At 35.9% G+C, this 26,110-nt stretch overlaps 1 long non-coding RNA gene across 3 annotated transcripts; it reads right to left on the bottom strand.

The window, feature by feature from the left end:
- Positions 1–390: 390 nt before the first annotated feature.
- On the bottom strand, positions 391–14,598 carry LOC131991241 (uncharacterized). Of its 3 annotated transcripts, XR_009396117.1 has the most exons (6): positions 14,530–14,598; positions 13,212–13,482; positions 7,565–7,649; positions 2,366–2,524; positions 1,543–1,656; positions 391–802 (listed from the first exon to the last, which is right to left on the bottom strand). It is a non-coding gene; the product is annotated as an uncharacterized LOC131991241 (long non-coding RNA). The 3 variants fall into 3 exon arrangements; XR_009396115.1 differs by lacking the exons at positions 391–802; positions 1,543–1,656; positions 2,366–2,524; positions 14,530–14,598 and adding exons at positions 5,586–6,473; positions 13,617–13,691; positions 14,241–14,511; XR_009396116.1 differs by lacking the exons at positions 391–802; positions 1,543–1,656; positions 2,366–2,524 and adding an exon at positions 5,591–6,473.
- Between the last annotated feature and the right edge of the window lie 11,512 nt (positions 14,599–26,110).

The following is a 26,110-nucleotide window of genomic DNA, read 5'->3' as shown; positions in this document are numbered from 1 at the left end:
TTGATGATAAATGTGGTTTGCTGAAACATACAATGCCAACATTTTTTGCCACCAACTGAGCTGAAACCTGCAGATGTTCCTGTGCTGTTCTGTTTGGTTGCAGGTGAAAGGATTCAGCGAGCGTGGTGTTGAAGATGATGTCACGGCGGTTTCACATTGTGTAGTTAAAAAGATCAGCTAAGAATACCACCTACACTGAGTAGGAACGAGCTTCAGTAGAAAAATAGGTAACGCTTTATATTAAGGTCCTTGTAATAACCATTATTTAACAAGTAATAAGGCCCTTGTAAGTCTTACAAGATGCTTATTAACATTATTGTGTGTTTATAAGCTTATATAAGTGTTAATAATGGCATTACAAACACCCATGACCCACCCATTATGTCTTTGCCATGCCTTTATTAATCTTATTTTGTTTGCTTATTGATATTAAAATATACTTTATTGCTCATCTATAATAAGTTAACTATAAGTTAACTATGCTTTTTGCAACTACCTGATCTAAAGCGAGAACAATGCCTTATTACTTGTTAATTAATGGTTATTAAGGACCTTATTATAAAGCGTTACTGAAAAATAAATTGTAACAAAATACCTGATACCAGTCAAGCCGAGTCGTACAATGCAGTGAAATATGTGCAACTCCTTTCACACAAACATAATAATTTAATCCATTACAATCTCATTTAACCAGACCACTAAGCAGCTGACCGCCCACCCAGAGCCACGTTCTGCTCAAGTTTCCTCCCATTGACTTGGAGTTTCTCCTTCCCACTGTCATTCATAAGGAAATGTTGTATCTCTGTAAATTAAAATATAGTATGGTGAGTATGAAAAGTGTCCTAAAATAGCTTCTGTTGCTTATCAGTGCTATAGAAATAAATAAAACAAAAATTACTAATATAAAAATGTTGACGATAGAAGCTTTAAGAGAATTGTAGCACCCTATAATGTAATAATTTCCTGATAATGTAATAACGGCAGAAAATGTAATAAAATTTGCACTTAACTCGATCAAAGATGTAATAAAACCCAATAATGTAATAAAACCCAATAATGTAATAACGTCACCAATAATGTAATAAAATATCCTGATTGATATTGTAATAACATTTTTACCGATAATGTCATACCTTATTAAATTATTCTGAATTTATTGCATTTTCAGGAAGTGGTTTTGTTGGAAATCTGTGAAGAGGTACGTTTAGGGAAGAGTTACCTGGGCTCTCCAGTGCTGCTCAGGAGCTTATCTGAGCTGGAATTCTATCAGTCAGGATATTTTATTACATTATTGGTGACGTTATTACAATAATGGGTTTTATTACATTTTTCGATTGAGTTAAGTGCAAATTTTATTACATTTTCAGGCGTTATTACATTATCAGGAAATTATTACATTATAGGGTGCTACAGAGATCTAACTGTAAATATTTGAGGGATTTGAGAACTTTACAGTCTGCATCCTTAGATCCTAAATTTAAAAAAATAGTGGTTGTGTCTAATTGCTGTCAGGCCTACAGTTGTCTGTATGTATTTACCTACTTGTGTCCTCTTTGCATCAGTTATAATGGATGTTAAGTAGGAGAGATGATAGACGAGCCCCTCTTCATCTTCTTCTTTACAAACAGCTGCAGCAGTCTCACCACATGAGTGGCTCTACGCCAAGAAGAAAATGACTCAGACACACAAAGCTGGTCATCAGTGTGCACACACACACACGCACGCACACACACACACACACACTGATCAGACAACCTGAGAGGTGAGTTATTCATTAAGGTTCAGTACCCGTTAACCTCTTCTGAAGGAGAAGAAGAAGTTTTACTGGCATGTTGGGTTCAAACAATATGGAGCTTTATCACCAGGTGTGGCTCTGGTCACATGTAGAGCACATCTGGTTTGTGAAAGTAATAACACTATGGTGACAGGTGGAGTTACTGTATGTAATGTAGGACATAAAGGAGACATCATCATCATGTCATGGCAGCTCAGTGTGCAGCAGGGGAGAAACATGTTTGTCGGAGCTTGGCCTGATTGGTTGATTTAGTGTTGAGCTGCTAAAAAATAATGTCGGCCGAGCAGCTGCTGATGTGAATAGAGCAGCTGGACCAACAGAGACACAGCAGGCAGGTTGGTCTTCTGTCAGAAGTGCAGAGTCCAAACAGTTCCACGTTTTTATTGTTGTTGTAACTGTTTTAATCTTACTCTCATTTTTGTAGCACTTTGAGATTTTGTGGATTACCAATAAAATGTATTTACGATGTCCCTGTCCTCTGTTGGTTGATAGGCTGCAGAAAAGATGTTTTGAAGAATCGAGTTTGGCGTTTTGGCTGTTGCATTCTATTTTTTTAAAGCAAAAAGTTACCATATTTGGAGTAGAGAGTGAAGCTGGGGCTGAGCATGAAGCTAAATGGGAAGGTTGCATTCAGACCAGATCAGGCAGTGTAGCGAAAACACCAATAATCCCATCCATTTGAGTGGGTGGAGTCAATTTGGGCTGCAATGGTTGGCACTGCAAGGGATGCTGGGAAAAAAAAAAAGTCAAGTCAATTTCATTTATATAGCCCAGAATCACAAATAACAGATTAGCCTCAAAGGGCTTTACAGACTGTATATGGTATGACACTCTGTCCTTTGACCCTCACGGCCAGGGAAAAACTCCTCAAAAAACCCTTTTAACAGGGGGGGAAAAAGAAGAAACCTCAAATAGCGACAGAGGAGGGATCCCCCTCCCAAGACGAACAGATGTGCAATAGATGAATTCAGTGGCCTTTGTCAGGAACTTAACTGTTGGAGAAGTAGTGTCTGCTCTCGAATTGTCAATCACAATGCATCCACACCCTAAAGCGCACCCTGCTTTAACGTCTGTTTTACGCTAAATGGGACCATAATTTACAAAATAAACATTGTGCTGTAATGAAGAAGACTTGAAACTAGAGATTGAGACGATAAATTCATTAAGAAAATCTATTCTAGGGTAATAAATTTAAAAAAAGTGAGAACTTGATGCACAATCTGACTTCTTTTTTTCCAGCCAGTGGAGTCGCCCCCTGCTGGCCACAAGAAATAATGCAGGTTTAAGGCTCTTCCACATTGGCTTCACATTTTTCACACCCGGCGGTTGCCTAATGTACCCCAATCCTCTGATTTTCTGTCCAGAAAAACTCTCCGACCTTGAAGATACATATTGAAACAGTTTCTGCACTGCGAAGCATTTCTCCTGAAACATAATCTCTCAGAGAGCCTGGTGCACACGGAGGGCACTGAGAGGCTCTGTGTGGCACAGTGGCACAAATGAGTCTTTGTGTTTCCTTCTGGGTCTTACATCATCTCCAGACTCCAGGACCGAGTGCTGCAGGCTCTGCTGGGAGATCCCTGTGGTACACTTGACCCAACACTGAACCGCTCACATTTGTACCTTTCTCACAGAAGCTGCTGTTAACTACATCACCACCTCATATTGTTCCCATGTAAGGTTTTCCAGGTTCTGTCAGGCCCTTCAGGCTGCAGTCTCACCTCACTGTCCTGCGCTGCGTCGGCCTCGGAGCCTCGCTGCTTTGGATCAGGAGCTGCAGAGAGCGCTCGCTGGCAGGTCAATGGCCTCAGTGTTGCTGCTGCTTCTGCTGCTCCATCTCACCCTGCCTGCCTGAGCTCAGCTTTTCCAGCCGTAATTCATTCTCGCTAATTAGGACGAGGGCTCTCTCCGTTCTGCGAGGGAACCACTTTCACATGGGAAGCCCTCCGTTTTTGTTTCCACCTCACAGACGGGAATAATCCTTTTCGGCTCTTCCCAACTGAGGTCACCTTCAGTTGGCAAAAATAAGAAAAAGTTCCCCTCACGTGAGCTCTGCGGAGCCAAATTCATAAACAAACAATCAATGGAAACATTTATGAGCTGCTCATCCTTCATCCAGCAGACATCCTTACATGATCGAAGCTGACACAGAAAAACTACTGTGTGAATTATTTTCCTTAACCTCACAAGCTTGAAAAACAAGGTCCTATTGATCAAAACGTGTTACAACTCGCTGACCAGCTGGCTGTGATATTAATGACTCATCAATTCCAAATGTCCACTTAGTTTGTTGTTACTGAATGCTAAAATGGCTCCGCTAACTTCTACCAACCTGTTCTTACTTCCAAATACTGGGAGTGCTCCTTGGCGCCAGACACTGATGGACAAAGCAGCATCAGTATGAGACACACCAGTAAATGTAAACCCATCTGTGTCATCATTAGATGCTCAAAACTAATGTAATATTAAGAGTGCAAATTTTTTTTCAAGGAGGGTTTAAGATTATGTGGATTGGTCAAACACTGGACTGTTAACCAGGAGAGCGGTATTTGTGTCTTGTTAAAAGTAATTTTAAGTTAACCTGTAAACTTTTTTTAATTTTTGTTTTCATTTTTGGTAACGCTTTATATTAAGGTCCTTGTAATAACCATTAATTGACAAGTTATTAGGCCCTTGTAAGTCCTTACAAGATGCTTATTAACATTACTGTGTGTTTATAAGCCTATATAAGTGTTAATTATGGCATTATAATACAGCTAATAGCAGGCTATAAGGGATGTATAATAAGAACATTAATAAAAGCCTCATGACTATCTTATAATTCTTCATAATAGCATTACAAACACCCATAACCCACCCATTATGTCTTTGTCATGCCTTTATTAATCTTTTGTTTGCTTTTTGATATTAAAATATACTTTATTGCTCATCTATTATAAGTTAACTATGCACTTGTTAACAGTTAACTATGCTTTTTGCAGCTAAAGGGATCTAAAGTGAGAACAATGCCTTATTACTTGTTAATTAATGGTTATAACAAGGACCTTAATATAAAACGTTACCTTATTTTTTTTACAGTGTATGTGAAAGCAACCTGATTTGACAAGATGGAAGTGTTGCTTCTTCTTCTGCTCTTATACAACAACTTGAATGTGGACAACAACAAGACTGTAACCTGCAGGTGCCCCTTCTCCTCTTTTCTTTTTACCATGCCACAAAAAGTGTGAGTTTTCCAGCTGATAAAATCGTGCCTTGGTAGCAACAACACTCAGCCTTGAGAATGAGACTCTGAGAGTCATTGTGCAGGTTTTCTTTATACGAGATTCAGTAAAGTTGGTATGTGGCATGGAGCAAAGTGACCGGATTGGAAATAATAAGAGGAACACACAGTCTGAGCCACTGTGGGGAAACGGAGAATGCTGGTAAACCATGAAAATCTCCCTTAAATTTACAAGAGGCCAAAAGGAACAAGAGACGAGGATCGGGAGCCAGGACGGGAGAGAAAAATACAAGAGAGGAGGCGGTGGTGGTGGAGAGGCCATAAAGCTGGAACACCCTCTGAACATCATTACAAAAGGCTGGTCGCTGCACAAATGAAGATGCTTTTAATTACACGGAGCTGTTATTGCTCTGCAGCCTGCAGGAGGTTTGGATGCAGCTAGCATTATATCATAGTCTTGAAAAGGCCTCGTATGGCTTCTTTGGTCAGAAACATTTTGCTATATTGGCTGGTATTTTAATGGTTATGATTACCTAATTACATAATTATAAACACATGCTGACAAATACACACATGCATCTGAAAGGGCTGTTTTTGGTCGTTTTTTTTAATTGCTTAAAATATTGTACAAACTGGTGATACCATTTCATAAATGAATAATATTGAATTAAAATAAAAGACTTCTTCAGACACATTTGCCAGTAAATGTATGCTTCTGACATGCAAATTAAAGAGGCTTAAAATAACATTCAATTTTATATAATAACTTAAAAGACCAGCTGAATTAAGAAATTTTGCTTTATGGATGTAGTTGTGTTTTTTATAAAGCAAAACAAACAGTATTACATACATTTTTAACCTTAAATTAAAAATATTAAATATCTTAGAATCTTAGATCTTATCTTAGAATAAGATCGTGAGGTGCATTTATGGCAGGTGAAAAGAGTGACATTTAAAAAAAAAAAAAAAACCAATTTATTTTATTAAATTTCAATTAAAATGAAAAATTTAAAAATGATGACATTTTTCTTTGTCAATATACCGGTAAATAAATTTTCCATGATACAATTTAATATTATGATAAGATTTATTAATAAGAGAACTTTTTTAAAACCTCATTTAGAATGCATGTGTTGTTTTGCACAATATATAATTCTTTACAAAAGTAAAACAATATGGGAAACAATTAAACCGATAATATTCTTGTTTAGTGTGAATTATACGAGTATGTTTTGTGTGAAGTATTCAGTTGTATTTCTCTAAGTTTGTCATCCTTTGGGGTTGTGTAAGAAGAAAATAAAGGACATTTCGACTTAAAGGTCCCCTCTTAAAAACAGCTTTCTGGATGGATGTTGCTGTCAGAAGTCGTGCTTGTTTTGTGGGACTCGAGTCCATTTGGCACCCAGGAGGTGTTTCTGGCACCGGGGTGAGACCCGGTTCCTCGCTGTCCACTCTGTTCTGTGACCCAGAACAACACGCTTTATTAAAACGGACTTCTGTGCAAAAGCAAAGCACCAATAAATCTTTCATCAGGATCACGTAACAGAGCCATAAAACTGAATTGTGCAGCTTCTGAGCTGCTGCATGGGCTACAATTGTTAGTTTTTTATTTTTTTGGACTCATTTGCCCTTTTCTAAACCAATATTCACAGATTTCTTCGGCCTGTGTGTCAGATATTTTTATGTAGACAAAATAAAGATAAACTGCATACATAAGTACACAAGTACAATTTTTAGGTATGTGTAGGTGTGTACTTCAGTAGAGTATTTCCATTCTATGTCACTTTATATTTTAAACCATTTTGAGGCAAATATTCCACTTTGTACTCCACTACATTAAGATGACAGCTTTACTTACTTTTCAGGATGAGATTGAATATAAAAACATGATAAATTTCAAGAGATTCAACATTTCTTTTTTAAATGAAACCCTAAAAACAGTATATTAAGTATTTAAAATGAGCTCTATCTTTACAAAATTACAACACTGCTAACATAATTGCATCAATACAAATAATCTAATTATATATTAAGAATATATAAAGCGAAAAAAAAACTAAGTGAGTCCATTCTGCATAACGTGTAATGAACTTTAACTTAAGTTTTGAATGCAGGACTTTTACTTGTAGTGGAGTAATTTTACAGTGTAGTATTAGTACTTTTACTGAAGTAAGGTATCCCACATACTCACATTTAAACCACACTCACTGCAGTAAGTAATTTAAGTGTTTTACCCTATTTTATCCAGCAGATGGTGGTAGCTAACTCCTACCAAACTCAAGTCCTTGATTTGAAATAATTGCGACTTTATTCTGTGTCTTTGTGTATAAAATTACAAACCATTCAGAGCTCAGATCCTTCAGGGATTCTTATCTCGTGCAGGGATATAAATATAGAACTTTTACTCTGAAAAGTCCTGAAACAGTGACACTCTTCATTTCATGCCAAACCCAACAAATCCCACAAATCCTAATTAAAATCTGATGATGAATTTCTTTCAGCAGCACCATTTTTCAACAGCATTTTTGAACCGGAGCCCATCCACAAACCTGATAAATTCACCGCAGCCTGAAAGACCAAAGCCCGTCCGCTCTCAGCAGGTCTCAGTGGACTCAGATGGAATAAAGCCCGGCTCTAAAAGTGGAAGAGAACCAGCAGATACTGAACTGCAGGAAAGCAACTGATGGAAGACAAAATAACTCAGATAAATATATATGTGGGTCCTGACTGCATGCAAAAAAGTCCTGCTTTATAAGTATTAGATATCATGGTTTGGGTGTTTCTTTGTTTTTAAAAAGCATTCCATTAACTAACTTGTGTTACATTTTATTTTATTTCTTCTATGGTGGAAGAGTTCTCGGGGCATTCCCAAACACAAATTTGAAGACATTTTTTAACTGTTGGCTTAAAAGGCTGAGTGTTTCTTATCAAATAGCAAATCAGTAGTCCCATGTACCCAAAGACTGAATATAGTATAAGATATTTATTTCTCCTATATTTACACATTTTTATTTCTTTAACTTCATACCCTCAAATAAATATATTTTTTATTTCACCTATATTTAAACATTTTTATTTCTTTATTTGTATATTCTCAAATACATTTTTTTATTTATCTTATATTTACATATGTAATTTCTTTGTTCATTTATTTATTTATATTAACATTTTTTTAATATGTTCAATATTATATTTACTAAATTTTTCGTTCTTTATACTTAATTTTTTTAAGTGTACTTTGTGAAGACTGAATATAGTTTGTTCAAACAAAAGTCTGTATCTCAGAAACTACAAGGAGTACAATCTCACACAATCATTATCATTATACATTTAATCTTGGAGGCTGCACAATGTTTTGTTGTATATATATCATTATCTGCATTTATGCATTTTCACAGGCCTATTTGTGCAAGGTTGATGCTGTGATTGGGTGTTTTTTTTAAACTAAATCATCAATCACGGTATCATAGAACATAACTGATACAAATTAAGAAAACTAAACTAAAGGTTTAAAGTAAAGTTTTGCATGGACTTTTCTGCAAGCTGCTTATATGCATGTTCTGTTTATGTATATTACATATGCATTATCTGTAGTTCTGTTGTCTTTTTAAAATCCAGCCTAAAAATCACACTGACATATGAACTAATACTTTAACTGGCGCTGAAAGAAACTGCCAACATTGCTGATGAATAGTTTGTCATTTTTCATGCAAAAATGGCAGAAAAATGCTGTTTTCCTCCTCTTAAATATGGAGATTCTTATACTTTCTTCAGCTTTATCTCTTATCAAACTGAATATCTTCAGGGTTTGGTCTCACAAAACAAGACATTTAAAGACTTTAAGAAAGTGGGATGGACATTTTTCATCATTTTTCTGATGATTTATAGGCCAAATCATGAATCAGCCTCTTCAACTTTTAGCTTCAAATAACTGTTTGTCAGCGCATAAAGTGACATTGTGACTATTTTATGCTTTATGCTATCGTTGAACCGAAATGTCACTTTAACGACACAGAGAAAAGGTTGAACGCGTCAATAAATCATGCGCCTGTTGGGTCGTGTGCGTCTGTGATCATCTGCCTGTTAACAGAGATGGATGTGTGTCAGCGAGTCAGCCTGCAGCCTCTCCCTCATCCTGTGGCAGTTAACAGTGTTGTGTGTGGAAGGTCCCTTTAATTACTTTTTTTGATAATTGTGTCTTTTTTAAATATTTGTGTGTCTTTTTGGTAATTCTGTGTATTTTTTGGTCATTTTGTGTCTTTTTTAAGTAATTTTGTGTCTTTTTTGGTCATTTTGTGTCTTTTTTGGGTCGTTTTGTGTGCGTTTTTAGTAATTTTGTCTTTTTTGGTCATTTTGTGTCTTTTTTGGTCATTTTGTGTCTTTTTTGTAATTTTGTGTATTTTTTGGTCATTTTGTGTCTTTTTTGGTCATTTTGTGTCTTTTTTGGTCAATTTGTGTCTTTTTTGGGTCATTTTGTGTGCGTTTTTAGTAATTTTGTCTTTTTTGGTCATTTTGTGTCTTTTTTGTAATTTTGTGTCTTTTTTGTAATTTTGTGTCTTTTTTAAGTAATTTTGTGTCTTTTTTGGTCATTTTGTGAGTGTTTTTAGTAATTTTGTCTTTTGTGGTCATTTTGTGTCTTTTTTAAGTAATTTTGTGTCTTTTTTTGTAATTTTGTGTCTTTTTTGGTCATTTTGTGTCTTTTTTAAGTAATGTAGTTTTTTTCTGTCATTTTGTGTCTTTTTCATACTGCCTCCAGTGGCCCCCAGGTAATTTGAGTTTGAGACCCTGCTCTAGAATCCATGAAGGCACCGACACGACTTCTTCATGACGTGATGACATAAAATAAAGCAACGTCGAGCCTTGCCATCAGCTGCCATCTAAAATTCTGGCTTGAAACTCCATGCCAGATTTTTTATAATATTTTGTATTTATTTATTTTTTATATTCGGCCAAGTAAATGCCAGAGATAATGTCAAATATATTTAGTATAAAAATATAGAACTAAAGATTATCCTCATTTTACCTGTTATATGTAATATTTGCAACCTGTATTCATATTTGCAACATTCAAAATTCTGTGTTTTGAAATATAATTTTCAAGACCCGATTTTATGTTTTCCTTTTATGTTTCTTTTGGGTTCAATATTTTTATCAAGTAAGTCAAAGTTAAAAATGAATTATCAGGACAGATAGGTGAGGTAACGCTGAAAAAACTGATACCAACATGGCATGGTGAAGATTTTCTAACTGATTTTTTTAAAGGACATAATAGCCCAAGATTTCAGAGAGTTAGAGCCTTTCTGAAGCTTTGATGGTCGCTGTCATGAAAACATGAAAATGTGGCAGTCTCGTGTGTGAAAGCTGTTCAGCAAAAATGTGTGTGTTTAATTGTCAGGAATGGAGGAAAGTGCCTGAAGGACGGGGCGGACAGCCTGTTATCACCAGCAGTCATCACAGCCAGACGTCTCTCAGAGCAACAACATGACCTGAAGAGCATCTCTGGCTTTATCTGACCCAGTTTACATTCCTCACAGCAGCAGCAGCCACTGATCACTGACAGGAAATCTGCAGTAAATCACATTTATCTACGTCTATTTATTTCAAGTGTTGAGAATGTAATATGTATATGATGAATAGTTTCTTCTGTCTGTAAAGAAGAAGGAGGACATGTTCATCACTCTGGTTGCTGCTGTCAGAAGAAGAAAAGTTGATGGTCAAAATATGTTTCCTATGGGGCAATACTTCCCCCTATTGGCAGAAGAGACAAGGTTTTTATTTGATTTAGCCTAAAACTGACTTTCTTTAAAGGCTTTTAAAACAAAACAAAAGCGTTTATTACTTTATTTAAAATCTTTAATATTATACATTATTTACATACTTGTTTTAATTTACTATTGGAGTGCCATGATTGACAATAAATCTGGAGAAATTAGGAAAAATTAAAAGGGATGAAAATAAATAAATGACATGATATAAATCATTTTTTCATGTTTATGAATTATGTATCCACATTTTAAAAATATACAAATACAAATATATTAATGATGCATGTGATGCAATAAAGCATGTTAAATGAAAAATGTTTACAATATATTTAAAAATGTATTTTGTGTCTTCATATTTACACATTTAAATTTACTAATTTGTTTATTTCTCTTAGTTGCAATTTTACAAACTTATTAATTTCTTGATATTTTCATTTTTAAACATAACTTTGTTAATTATTTGATTTAGTCTTATTATTGATTTATAATTAATAATGCATGTTAAATGAAAATGTTTACAATATATTCTTTAAAAATGTTTTTTGTCTTTATATTTACACATTTAAGTTGACTAATTTGTTTTTTTCTCTTGTCGCAATTTTACAACAAACTTACTTATTAATTCTTTATATTTTCATTTTTAAAATGTACTTTATGTTAATTAATTATTTTGACACATTTCTTTTTCTTTCTTTTTCAAAATTGACTTGTTTTATTTGTTATATTTACACATTTTATTTCTTCATGAATTTATTTCTCTTTAGTTAATTTCTTATCTTTTTTTTGTTTAATTAATTTCTGATATCAACATATTTTTCTTAATTTTTGTCTTTTTTATTTCCATATCTTTTTTTTATTTCTATTTTCACATTTATTTCCTTGTTTCCTAGATTTTTTAATAACCCTCCTATGACTCCATACTCCATCATTTTGTGTCTGGGTCTACATTAATAACTGAACTATGGCCGTCTGTGTTATTGCTACATAATGTTGCTGAATTCCCTGCAGAGATGGTGAAGTCCACTCTGTACCCTGTGAGCTGTTTAAATAAAAGGTCAGGTGAATTAGATTCTCAAAATACAACATCCAATCATGTCACCTAATGGTTCTGCTTGAGAAGACAAATTCAGAGAATTAAATGTCACAGTAGATTAGTGCCACGTGCGCTGAACGTCTGAGGAACAGAATCAGGAATTACAGTCGTGTTGGGGACCAAATGTCAGCTGCAGTCTGGGTTGCTGCATAATGAGAAAGTGAAATTGCTAAGCCTTTTAAAATCACATTCAAATGAAGCTGTATGAAATATGTGAAGTATGAAATGCAGTGATGTAACGAACAAAGCAGCTTGTTTTGAACTCGGCTTCTGAACGCTGGCACGCATTAACAGAGTCTCTCTGAATTAAAGCATGAATAATGAGCCGTCTGCAGCACTCATGATTAATACTGGACAGGGAAACTGTATAATCACAAGTTCTACAATAGGAAAGGAAGAGGTTTGAAATCTGTTTTTGTTCCTTGTAATTACATTTTACAGTGAGTCTACATCATGAAAATAATGTTAATTTGTGAAAACATACGAATACATTAGGGTTTTCAGCAATTTTTTTGAAAATCTTGCGTTTTTCCCATCTGAAGATATTGACACTTAAAGCTGGAGTATGGGGTTTAGATACACAGTGCTTTTACAATTATTCTACTGTATTATGATTTAGTGGATGCCTTTGCAAACATTAAAAAGTTAAGTGTGACCATGTCAAAACATCATTGATAATACGGCAGGGCGATATATCTGTATATTTTTTATGTGATATGGAATTAGACAATATTACATATATTGATATAATTCAAATTTGTGCTGTGATCCTTGCTCCAGGCAAGCTGCTTTAAATATAAATGCTGCCCTTACTAGAGTTTGTCATATTTAGTTATTTTGTAATGTTCGTTATTCTTTTCTCTCATAAATATTTATTTCAGAAAAATATTGGCCTATTTTATTTCATCGGCTATTTTTATTTAAATTTGTACTTTATGGAGTTGTGTTTTTTTTTATTTTATAAAAGGTACTCCTGTTATACAGTATAAGTGTTCACTTAAAGAAACAGTTTCAATAAAACTACTTGTGACATGCCATATTTGACTTTGACTGAACATTTGCGCTCACTTTACGATAAAAATATCAGGATATGTCGATATTCAGCCTAAATATATCGGGATATGCCTTTTGGTCCATATCACCCAGCCCTAATTGTTAATAAGATTTGTTGGAAGGAAATGGGTTTGTTTGCTTTAAAAGAAGAATTGTGAGGACTGCTGTTGATTGACAGCTGACCTTCAGTCTAGGAACTCAAACTTAAGGTCAGCATCACCTGACATTCATCTATTTACAGTATTGATTGATTCTATTCGCCCACTTATTTGTGAATCTAATCACCTGAAGCAGGCAGTGAGACCTCCACACCTCCTGCAGACTGCTGGACTCGTCTGACTCGAAGCGCTGCACGAGTCCCAGAGAGCAGGAGACATCTCGGGCGAGCGCCGGGCTCCCAGAGGGATGATGCTCAGTGGCTTAAACGTCTCTGACAGGCCGGGACAAACTCGGGTGAGGTCGTGCCCCGCGCTCTCCGTCTGTCTGCACGAACTTTACATGTCTTCACTGCTGAACACAGACTGGATCCTGAAGATTCTTCTTGCAAATCTGATTGCTGAGGCACAAAAAGGGAGAGGAGATTTACAGTACAGATTATATAACGGTCAGTCTGCGTTTCCACCATCACCGCCATTATTCTAGGAATTGGGGTAGAGGTTGCCATGGGGATCTTTGCTGGTCGTCATTCACCAGCGCAGGTAATTGTTCCTCTTCACCATCTCTGTCGTGTCCTCATTCACCACTTTACACACAGTCGAGGGTGTTCTTGCAAAACACACAACAAAAGGGTGCACTTTGTTCAGTTTGGACAGTAAGAACTCATCAGGTAAGGGGTGAGTTGGTTTATTCTCATGCTGCTTTAATTCTGATATGTGTTGTTTTTTTTATTGAGACTGAAACAAAGAAGATAAACAAGAAGCCAACTGCATGTTTTAATAAAATAGACTGTCAATGTGTCAGTCTCTGGTACAAAAATGTCACTTTTTGACAGCAAACTCAAAAAGTTTTTCTCAAGCACACTGTTTTTCCCAAAGTTTGTGGCAAGTATTGAGCTTGGAGGTTCTCCCCGAAGAAAAGCTGACATTTTAGTAACCAAATACTCAATACTGGACCATTATTATTACAATATCTGTATAAAAAATATAGAAAAGCTCAAGCAGGTGATAAATAAACACCTAAAAGGTTTAGAACCTAATGAAAAGTTAGTTTTGAGGCTCTCTGCAGTTACTCTACAACCTTTTAACTAAGGTGGTGACCAAAATGTCACAGGTGCTGCACCTAAACCTGAATTATTTATTGTTGAAGAATACTTACAAGCTGAAAGTCCAGAGGCAGACAGGAAAAAAATAGTAAAGCCAGTCAAAAGACATCATCATAAAACTACATGTTTTAATAAAGAGACTGAATATGTCAGTTTCTTTAACACAGTTTCTTTAAAAATGTCACTTTTTGACAGCAAGTTTTTGTCAAGTACAGTGTTTTCCCAAAGTTTGTGGAAGGTTAAGGAATGTATTGAATTTGGAGGTTTTCCCCCAAGAAAATTTGACATTTTTGACAAGTCATTACGTTAAACCTGAATTAATTATTAAAGAGAAATGCTTACAAGCTGAGAGTTGGTAAAGCCAGTCACAGGACATGAATCAAGAAAATAAAACACTGAGAACTAACGAGACAAGAGCAACGCAGGTGTGCAGGTGATTAGACACAGGTGGTAGAGGGGGACGATCACAAAGGCGGGAAACAAGAGGGGAAGTGAAGCAACAGAATATCAAAATAAAACAGGAAACACTTAACATGAATAAAGAAATGAATGAAACATAAACAAAACCAAGAAAACAAATTTACACATTATTATTTATTGATTTATTTATCTTTATATTTAAAAAAAAAATTAAATTTACTTTATTTTATTTATTTATTCATTATCTTTACACATTTTTTGGAACACGGGTTAATTTTTTTTTTAATTAAAAATGAAAAAATTTTTAGTTTTAATTGCACAGTTGCCCAGATGTGAGGTCACCAACGTCAGCTCTGCAGGAGCCGTTTCTTTATGAAATATCTTTAGGAATATCTGATGAAAGAGGTGAAGCTGCAATAAGGTGCCTGCTGAGCTCTGAGGACATCCACACTATAATAATAATAATAATAATAATAATAATAATAATAATAAGAAGAAGAAGAAGAAGAAGAAGAAGAAGAAGAAGAAGAAGAAGAAGAAGAAGAAGAAGAAGAAGAATATAACTCTGAACATAAAATCTGGTTTTTCTTTCATTTTAGAGGTTTTCAGCCATATCCTGAAAAACAGAGTGTTGGGGAAACGCTGCTGAAGGACTCTGACAGGTGTGGCAGTCAAGACGACCCGGTCACACTCACACCTGTCACACACACTTTCACACAGGTTTTCACACATTTACACGAGTGGTCTCACACATACATACACACACACACTCTCTCTCACACACACACACACACACACACACACACACACACACACACACAGTGAACGGCTGGATCCAGCTTTATTCCCTTCTCACTTTCAATATTATTCTATTATTCTTAAACATATTGCGTGCATTCGCTTATATTCTTTTGTCAAATGACCATTTAGTCATCTTTCGGGTTTAATAATAGAGCGAGGTGACGTATGGCCGATGAGTTTCAGGCTGAGTTAAGTGTTTGACTCATTCAAACTCTGGCAGAAACACACAAAAAAAGTCTAGTGAAGCACACGACTGTGACTCACTGTGACAATCTGAGCCGAGCTGAGAAGAGAAGTTCAGTCCCTCTGCCCTCCGGCTCTCAAACTGTTTCCTGCCACCTGTCAGAGAGGGCTGCATTTATTTATCACAACCATAACAACAACAACGTAACAACGTCTTACATCTTCAACTATAAAAATAGACCTAAAGGTGTGATTTATTGCAGCAATTATTTCTGACAATGGTGGTTTTTACACTTGTTATAGTGTATTCACAAAGCAGAAAAAAGTAAGAACTTACAGTATAAAATTAGCTATTCAAAATAGGCTTATATGTATTTATCTCCTCAGAGCAGTATATAATTATTACTATTATTGTACTTTTTCTCCTGAAGGTTCGAGAGTAACAAAACACACTATAGGCTCCTACAGTCTTCTGACCGAAATGGACTGTTTCAAATGTTGTCAGAAGATCAAATGGATGTTAGAAATAGATGTGTTACCATTAAGCAAATTTGAAGCAAAATTTTGAAATGTTGCATCAAAGAAGATATGAATTAGGGACATTTCCATCAACTGTTGAGAGTGAAAAAACAAAGCTGCATAAACATACTTTGGTCAGTAGATGGCAGTGTAAGGTATTGCTAATATTTCAGTAAACATTAGAAGAAGTAGAGAAATAACACCAACAAAGAAAGAGGTTGCAGATCGGACAACTTTGGCCACCCACAAGAGAAAATGGAGAGAAGTCTTCGTGAATTGGATTCAATCCTGCAAATTATAATAATTCTTTCATGTCAGAGCAAAAGCAGCTGATCTGTCATGTGAGTTAAATGTTCGATACATCAGATACTATTTTACGAAAAAGACAAAAACCACCTCAAGCAAGCGTTAAAACTTATGCACATTTTTGAAAGTTTTATCGAATTTTAGTGTCCATCAAGCTTTTCTCGTGCAAATCTTCAGAATGCACATACACGTTTGTTGATGGAAACATGAATTGTGGTTATCATTCCCATACGAATGGGTGAATAGGGGCCTGCTCCACCTGCTGGCAGGTTGAGAAGGTTCCTATCAGCCCATTCAATGGATGCTTACTGGAAATCAAGCGGTTGCATTTAGTTTATAGGCTACAAAACTAAAAAAAACTATCAAAAACAAAAAAAATCTTGGTTTACGGTTATGAAAGATAGTTTAAACGGTAAAATAAATGCACATAAATGATATAAGTTAAAATAAATCCAATAAGTTATGGTATAAACAGGATGATGCAAGTGCTGGAAGTGACTTAACATAAAAAATACACAAACCCTGCTTTATAGTCTGTTTTCTTGCTTCCCCTCATAGACTGTATATAAATAATGGGATCTGATCACTACACCTCAACCTGACTGAGAGAAGTCACTGCTAATTTATGTTAGCATTAACTGGAGCATTAACTGGGATGTTCATTTTGGCTAGCAAAAAAACAAAAACAAAACTTATGTTACTTACCTCAGAAAATTGACCAGCGACTCCTTGGAGTGTCTATTAGTCCAACCAAACGCTGAATAAGACATTTTTACTGAACAAAATGTTCCAATAAACTGTCATTACATGAAAATACAGTGAAAGGGTCAAAGTAATGAGACCAAACCGGTAAACGTCCTTTTTTATTTCTATATAACGTTATATATAACTTTATTGACACATTGCCATGGATACGCATTGTTCTGCTTCTCTCTGATGACGGCTCGCCTTGTTAGTAACCTGTCAATCAAAGGTAGCCACTCCCAAATCATTCGATACTTTATCTTCTATTTTCTTCTAAATGGGGCCATTATTCACACTATTAACATCAAATTGTCTTGAAAAAGATGTTTTACTTGCGATTGAGACTGTAGTGTTGTCCTAAAAAAATTTTTTGAGGTAATAAATCAAGTGAGAAGTTTTCTCATTTTGCATTGAAATTAATGGACAGAAATGTTTTTGCAGCCACACTTAGCACCCCCGGCTGGAATTTTTGGTAGAATGCAGCTTAAGGCACTTCCTGGTTTGCCTCGCTGCTCACTACCAGAGGTTGTTGCCTGCTTCCCCCTTTGCTTTCAAACTTTGTGTCATGACTTCGACCCTAGCATTGTTCATAATTACCAGCCAATAGAAGGCACCGCTAAACAACTTATATGTAGCTGCCCTCTCAATGGACTGAAAACGACCTACTGAACCTGCCAGCAGGTAGAGCAGGCCGCTACTCTCCCATTCTTATGTGCTGTTAACAGCTGATAACACCTATTCAATCATCTGATGACAAACCTTTAACTTACCTTCCTTTCCCAGAGCTTTCTATGACAGCTGAGCAAAACTTCCCTATCTGAGGAAAGCTGTAAAAGGTCGATAAAAGCTCTAAGATAGTCAGCTCTATAAAAAACGTAGCAAGTTGGAGAAAAAAATAAACAAGTTAATCCCTCTAACAGCTCGAAGAAGCTGAATGAAATCATAAGAAAACAGACAAAATGTCAAACTGATTCTTTAAAAGGAGCTCAGTTGTATTGTGAGGAGGAAACTGAAGAAAAAAGTAATTTTCCTTTCTCCTTGAACTGAACTGACTCCTCTCTGACTCACGCTGCATTAACACCATCGTTCTATATGCTGGCCTTCACCTCACACTCGCTCTGTGTTTGAATCCAGCATGAAGGAAAAAATCACTGTCGCTGCTGTAGAACCTGCAGCACCTGGGTTACCTGTTGCCTCGCAACCATGCTCGCTAAATCAGTCTCTGCTTCCTGTTATTACAACTAATGATAACCCCAAAAAACAAGTTATTAAAAAACTCTTTCTGCTGCATCTGAGTGGACTTCATGAATTTTTCCATGGTGCTGATAATACTAATGGCCCTCTCAACTATTTAGTGATTGATTTCATCTAATGAAATGAGCTTTAAGAGGGAGAATATTAAATTATCATTAGTGTTCTGCATTTGAATGAACCAATCACATGTCGTTCTCTGCAGCTGCAGAAACATTTTCAATGAATATAAAAATGATTGCATGTTCTGTGATTTTGCTGTGGGACTCACAAAGATTTAGAGTTTTAACTGTAAGATAATTAAAATCAGGTTCTTTATATCAAGTTTTATGAGTTCAAGGAGAAAATGATGATTCACACGGAGTCTCTCCCCCTCGATTTTCATAAAGGCTTTTATTCATTATTCAGTTTTTCTGTCAGCTAAGCTCAAGAGCTGGTTGTTAGTTAAAGGCAGCATTGAATGTAACTACAGAGATTTACTGAACTTTAGTACATATTTAAGGTATTTGTACTTTACTTGAGTATTTTAATATCACACTATTTTCTGTTTCGAAGTACTCTACAGCTGTAATCACTCAATGTTTTACAAATTAATAGATTTTTTGCACACAAAACATGAAAATCTACAGCAAAAACAATTGGTTGATTAGATTGATTGACATGAAATACAACTCTGATAATTGTTAAGTAATTTTTGTTGTACCACAGACTGTATATAAATAATGGACGTAGTCACCGTGACGTCACCTTTTGGTTTGTGGCCCGTTAAAAGCATCGAGTTCAGCGTTACACTCGTCTCCATCTTGTTTCCGATACAGGAAGCAGACCATATTTGGACTGTGGAGGAGCGAGAGGGATCTGATCACTGACTATACGCCTCTCTACACCTCAACCTGACTGAGAGAAGTCGCTGCTAATTCATGTTAGCATTAACTGGAGCATTAACTGGGATGTCAGTTTTGGCTAGCAAAAAAAACAAAAACAAAATGTTTGTTACTGACCTCAGAAAACTGACCAGCGACGCCTCGGAGTGTCTGTTAGTCCAACCAAACGCTGAACAAGACATTTTTAATTAACAAATTAGACTTGAAAAAATCTATAGTTATGCAAAAACTTTCGTTTAGCAGCTAAGTATGTTTACTGTAAAAACAAAAGAATAAATCATATTATTCCGTCCCTTTTAAAGACTATTTTGCATTAAATTGTATTATTTATTCTGATCACAGAGCCATTTTCCATTTCCTCAACCACGGGGTTAAAAACAACGATGACGACACAAGTGACGACATGATTAACTCCACTGACGACAATTCCTGCTTAGGCTAAAATAAACTGAATCTGACAACAAACGGAGACTTTGTTCTCCGTCTTCTGTTGCTGAAAAGCTCCTCATGTGCTCCTTCTTACGCCGCCTGCAAAGAAGATTAAACTTTTACAGTCTGGATTCTGCAGCTGCTAGAATTTGTTATAAATTAAAAAGCTGCAACTGTGACGTCTGCTGCTGTTTCTGCTAACAGGAGAGACTGCTTCAGACTAATAAAAGATTGTTTTACAGCCTGAAGTGAACCTGAGTTTTATTGTCGACGTGCTGTTGGATGCGGTCGTGCTGCTGACAGAAAACATTAGAGCTCGTGCGTAGGCAGTAAGCCTCTGATCTCTTATTAATACGTCTAGACATTCACGACCCCAGCAGTCACAAAATCTGTGAAAATATGAAATCCCTTTCTGTGAAAAGTCAGTGGAGAAAAAATAACTTTGCACTTACAGCGGTTGTGGAAGTCCTTTCATACTCGTGGTGCATTATGTACCTTTACTTTAATCAAGGTAATGGCCCGTTTTCAATGGATCTTCCGTCAATGGCATCTTCTTTTTTCTCTGCAAAAGCATCGGCGTTGTGGTTTTCTGAAAGAAGCTGTCATAAATTGACTTTAAATCTGGTTAAAGCCACATTTTTGTAATACGCTTGATAGATCTGCATCATTTTTAACTGTATATTTTAAGTAGATGGAGGATTTTAGCCATTTGATGTCTGAATCTTATGTTATCAGAGAAACAAGCTGAAAAATCAGTTTTGTTATGTCTTTTGTCTGCCAAACAGCATTGGAGAAACGCTGAGTTTTAACACGAAACTGCTTTATTCAGTGTTTTTACGGGTTTTAATCACCGGATTAATTTGTTTTTCAGACGAGGAGAGCTACGGCAATAATTCGGCTTCCAGTAAAAACCTCCTGAACAATAAATACAAAAGTAATCCTAACTGGTTGAAGCCAACTGAATGATGGTAAAAGCTGTGTTTCCATTAAAGTCGAAGCAAATTTTATTGAAATGTTGCATAAGCGAAAATGCAAATTAGGGACATTTCTAACAACTGGTTTAGAGCGAATAAACAAAGTTGCATGAAGGTATTTTCGCCAGAAGATGGCAGTGCAATATATTGCTGTAGTTTAATCGGTCAGTAGACATGAGAAGAATTGATTGAGTACGAGGCAGAAAACAACAAAAAAAAGGTTGCTAATCAGATAACTTTAGCCACCCACTAGAGAAAATGGAGAGAGGTCTTCAGGACTTAGATTCAACTGGACAACTTATAATCGTTCTTTCATGTCAGAGGAAACAGCTGATCAGTCATGAGAGTTAAATGTTCGCTATGTCAGAACTTAGTCTGAAAGTGTTTCCATCTCCTGTTTAGCGCTTTAACTATTTTTCGAAACAGACAAAAACCACCTCAGCGTTAGTATTTTTATGCTGCATTTTTATTTTTTTTATTTTTTTTACCTTAAATCGAATTTGTGTGTTTCCATCAAGCTTTTCTCATGCAAATCTTTAAAATGCACATAGAAATTATTTGATGCAAACATGACTAATGGTGATGAGGACAACTCCCATGATCCCACAATACTTCTCAATTTCACCAAACTCTGCTTTAAATGAGAGACCCTGAGTGTCAGAAAATTGTGCATTTTAAGTAAAAAAAAAACTTAATTTCCAATCTCAAGAATTTCTCTATAATATCTCTTATTCCCTCCCTCACAAATCACTCCATAAACTTCAATAAACTTCACACAACCTCGTCCCCCCATATCGCTCCGACCTCCTCCATGTTCCCACTCCCTCAGATCCTCTCCTCCATACACCTGTCTGTCCCCTCCGCCCGTCTCACCACCATGGGGAGCAGAGCATTCAGCCTCTGGAACTCATTAACACCCCAACTCAGAAACATTGATTCAATCCCCTGTGATGGAAATTTGGTGTTTCCTGCATGGTGGGACATGAAGTAGGCGGCGACCTACTTGATATTCAAGACGCAAGGCATTGTGGGAACTCACTCTGTGAACTTAACTCTGATAACACCATGAGAGAGGGGAACATGTAGACCAGTGGGCTCTGTCCTGATGTAATGTATAGGGCAGGAAGATTGAGTCTTGCTGAAAAGTGCAACAGTCATAAGTCGAGCGGTGTACGGGACTTTGTTGTATTGTAAAAGAGCCATTCGGAATTGTGCGGTGTATGGAATACGAATGTGCTAATAAAACTAGCTGAACAGAGTATTGAGTGCTTTGTGTTTGGCCAGCTCACCCATTAACTTAGTGCAGTTGTTAAAATTGCCACGACACCCCCATTTCAAATCAAAACTCAAAACACATCTGTTTAAAACTGCCTATTCCCTCTGATGCCAATTGCCCTGTCTATCCTATTGTATTGTTCTTAATTTTGAGTATTTTATTGTTGTTTCTTTTTTCTATCTTTTTTGTACAGTGTCCTTGAGTGCCAAGAAAGGCGCCTTCTAAAAATATGTATTATTATTATTATTATTATTATTAATAATAATAATAATAATAATAATAAATAGGAGACAAGGTTTAAGGTTTGTGTTGGAAACCATCTCATCATTTTGATTGAAATGTTGCTACATTTTGATGGTACAGAAATACATGACATCCACTTCTTCCAGCTGAGCCCTGCCCCGAAAACAACAACAACAACAACAACAACAACAACAACAACAACAACAACAAAAACACAAATCCGGTCAGTAGCTGATTGACAGTTTAAGCTCCTTTAACACCAGAAATGTGAAATATTTTGTGCCGATCAATGTCCAATGATTTTTAAACCCTCTCACTTTGTGTGTGTGTGTATTATATCGGTGCACCGTGTCTCTGTTGTCAAGGTCTAATGGCTTTCAGAGTAAAAGATTGTTTGAATAAGCTTGAAATCAAATCAGGTGGAAAATATGAGCCGAGGTCAGAGCTTTGTGAATCACTAACACCAGAGAAATCAATGATCTTCCTGTTTTGTGTGTGTGTGTGTGTGTGTGTGATGCTTTAAATGACAGCAGCATTTACTGTAAATCCACCAGAGCTGCTACTACAATAACCGTACAGTCATTATCAAAGCAGACGTGCAAGAATAAACATATTACTCATCTCTTTTCCGCCTTTAAGTAGCAATGGATACCGTTTCCACTCAGGCATGACTGCACAATTCTGCCTGATAACAGCGGCGGGTAGGATGCAGCATAGATCCAGGTTCTTTGTGGACATAGCAGGGGATTGTGGGTAGCCCCAGAGGGAGTTACGGCTTGACAAATATTTGAAGTGCAGCCCGGCTCTATTTACCTCAGCCAAAAGCTTCAGGTTGAGGCTGCTGCTATTGAATTATGCATCACAAAAGGAGACAGTATCAGTCGGAGAAATTGAAAATTGAAAAAACCCTTTGCAGAGTTTCTGATGTGTGCTCTGCTCTTATTTGTTTTGTTTTACATTTGATTTTCAGGAAACCTGGAAAGAAATCAATAAAATTGATCTAAAGGAGACTAAAGGATGCCTGACCTGGATTTTCTTTTCTTTCTTAGTTCTATAAAAACCAGGACTGGGCAATATATCAATATAAAATATATATATGTCGATATATTTTTTAATTTGATATGGAATTAGACCATATCACATATATATCAATATAGTTAAATTTTTGTTTATTTCTTTATATATAAATGCTGCCCTTACTAGGGTTTGTCATATTTAGTTCTTTTGTAATGTTTCTTATTTTTTTCTCATATGAATATATTTCTTTCAGAAAAGATTGGCATATTTTATTTCATAGGCTATTTTTATTTAAGATATTTTTTATCTAAATATGCACTTTATAGAGATTTTATTTAAAAAAAAAAAAGGTACTGCTGTTGTTTTTCAGTATTTACAGTATGTTCACTTAAATAAACGGTTTCAATAAAACTACTTGTGACATGTCATATTTGGCTTTGACTTTGACTGAACATTTGCTCTCACTTTGCCATAAAAATATTAGGATATATATCGATATTCAGCCTAAATATATTAGGATATGACTTTTGGTCCATATCGCCCAGCCCTAATAAAAACATAATATTCTTCCATTTTTGATGCACTTTCAGAAAACAAGTCTAAACACACATTTAAAGTCTGAAAATTTCACATTTTTATAACATGTATTTGCATACAGTACATCTGCATTTTTTCATCTTTATCAAATCCACAAGTACAAATGACAACATCTACCACCATTAGAAGAAATGTGAATATTCCAAAACGGAGAAAAAAGAAGTGCCAGCAAACAGCGAGTTCATCCCAAAAAACGTGAAGTAAAACATGGTTACAAAAAACAGTCCCACAAAGGGTTACTACATGAGAGGACCGACACTGAGACGTGTTCATTTACAGAGTGCAATCACAGCAAAAACCATCTTACAAAATGTTTTGTTTGGAGGTTCAATATCCTCGCTTGATTATTTGCTATGGAAATATATTATTCGGTATCAGTGCATCTCTCTGGGTAATTAGATTTGTACAATGTGTTCATTTAACCGCGGCCGCCAAGCTCTAATCACAACAGGTATCTGCCTTCTCAATAATCATGCAGGAGTCTTTAATCAAGGAGCTAGATCCGTCCGCGTCCTAGGGGGGTTGGACACATTTCTCACAGTGTTTAATATTTGATATTAAATTAATTCTCGTCCTTAAAAGAAACTGCGGTGTCTCAGGCTGTTCTACAAGGCCATTACTGCATCTAATAAGATAGTTTTAAATGAATCATAGACACAGAATAAGACTGTTTTGTGGTCATTCACAGGTACCAGTAGTTTTAACATCGACGGTGCAGCTGGTGTCCAGGAGTTGTCAGTGGCCTGGGTAGGGAGGTGATTTCTTTGCCACCTTATAGAGACAAAGTGCTACGGAAGATGATTGGGGCCAGAAAGGAGAAAAAAATAATGAGAGGAGGATTTTTTTTTTTCATTATGCAGTTTGAGAAAAAAGTTGAAATAACAAGAGTAAAGTTGAAATGACAAAAATAAAGTTGAAATGATAAGAATAGAGTTGAAATGACGAGAATAAAGTTGAAATGACGAGAATAAAGTTGAAATGACGAGAATAAAGTTGAAATGATGAGAATAGAGTTGAAATGATGAGAATAGAGTTGAAATGACGAGAATAAAGTTGAAATGATGAGAATAGAGTTGAAATGATGAGAATAGAGTTGAAATGACGAGAATAAAGTTGAAATGATGAGAATAAAGTCGAAATGACGAGAATAAAGTTGAAATGATGAGAATAGAGTTGAAATGACGAGAATAAAGTTGAAATGATGAGAATAAAGTTGAAATGACGAAAATAGAGTTGAAATGATGAGAAAAAAGTCAAAATGATGAGAATAAAGTCGAAATGACAAGAATAAAGTTGAGATGAGAATAAGGTTGAAATACGATTTCCAGAAAAAAGTTGAAATAACAAGTATAAAGTAAACTTTTTCTCAACATTGTATTCTGACTTTATTCTTGTCAGTTCGACTTTTTCTCTCAAACATAATAATGATTTATTTTTTTCTTCTACCTGCCCCTAATCCTTTCCCGTAAAGTACATTTAAACAAACCATCTCTCTACTTTGTATTGAAAGACAGAGCCTTCTTGACAGTTTCGTCCACTACCAAAAACTGAAAAATGGTCAAAAGCTGCTGTGTGGTAGAATGTACTACCAACAGGTTACAAAAATCCAGAACTCCTTTTAATAAACCTTTTTTTAAACTTTTAAGAGGACAAAAGTGGAAACAGACTTGATACATCAGCAGTGACAATGGGGAAAACTGCGCTCGGTATATTTAATGTTAACTAAGACAACCATGAGTGTTTCTAGCTAAAACTATGAAATTTGAACATATAATTTTATTATTTTAGCACTTTATGTCTACCAGAAAGGACAAGTTGGCTGTTAGCAAGCTACTGTTAGCTAATATCAACTTTTGTCCACTTAAAAGTTCAGTTTTTCAGTCCGTATGATTTTAAAAACTTAGTTCTAGATTTTTTAACGTGTTGGTAGTGCATTTCACCACACAACAGCTTTTCTCCATTTTTCAAGTTTTTTTGCCAGCCAGATTTTTTGCTCCACTGTCAAGGAGGCTCCTTCTTTCAATACAAAGTCAGTGGAGATCGAGAGAGAGCCCCCCCCTCCTTTATAGGTAGGTCGAACTATATGGTTTTCGCCCTGATTTTTCCCATCGCTGACAGCTTTTGGAGCTCACCCAAAAAAAGCCCCAGATCACAAGCAAATCAGCTTTGGCTCTTGGCAGCTCATGTGAGTAACGATTGGCATGTGTCACCTGTTCAAAGAGCAGGTGCTCACCGATGCCTCGCAGACACTACCCAGATATCTAGCAGGAAACATATCT

This window comes from Centropristis striata, chromosome 18 (genome assembly GCF_030273125.1).
Source record: "Centropristis striata isolate RG_2023a ecotype Rhode Island chromosome 18, C.striata_1.0, whole genome shotgun sequence".
In the NCBI taxonomy this organism is placed as follows: Eukaryota; Metazoa; Chordata; class Actinopteri; order Perciformes; family Serranidae; genus Centropristis; species Centropristis striata.
The sequence above is the reverse complement of the archived record's forward strand: the minus strand, read 5'-3'. Positions and strand labels throughout refer to the sequence as shown.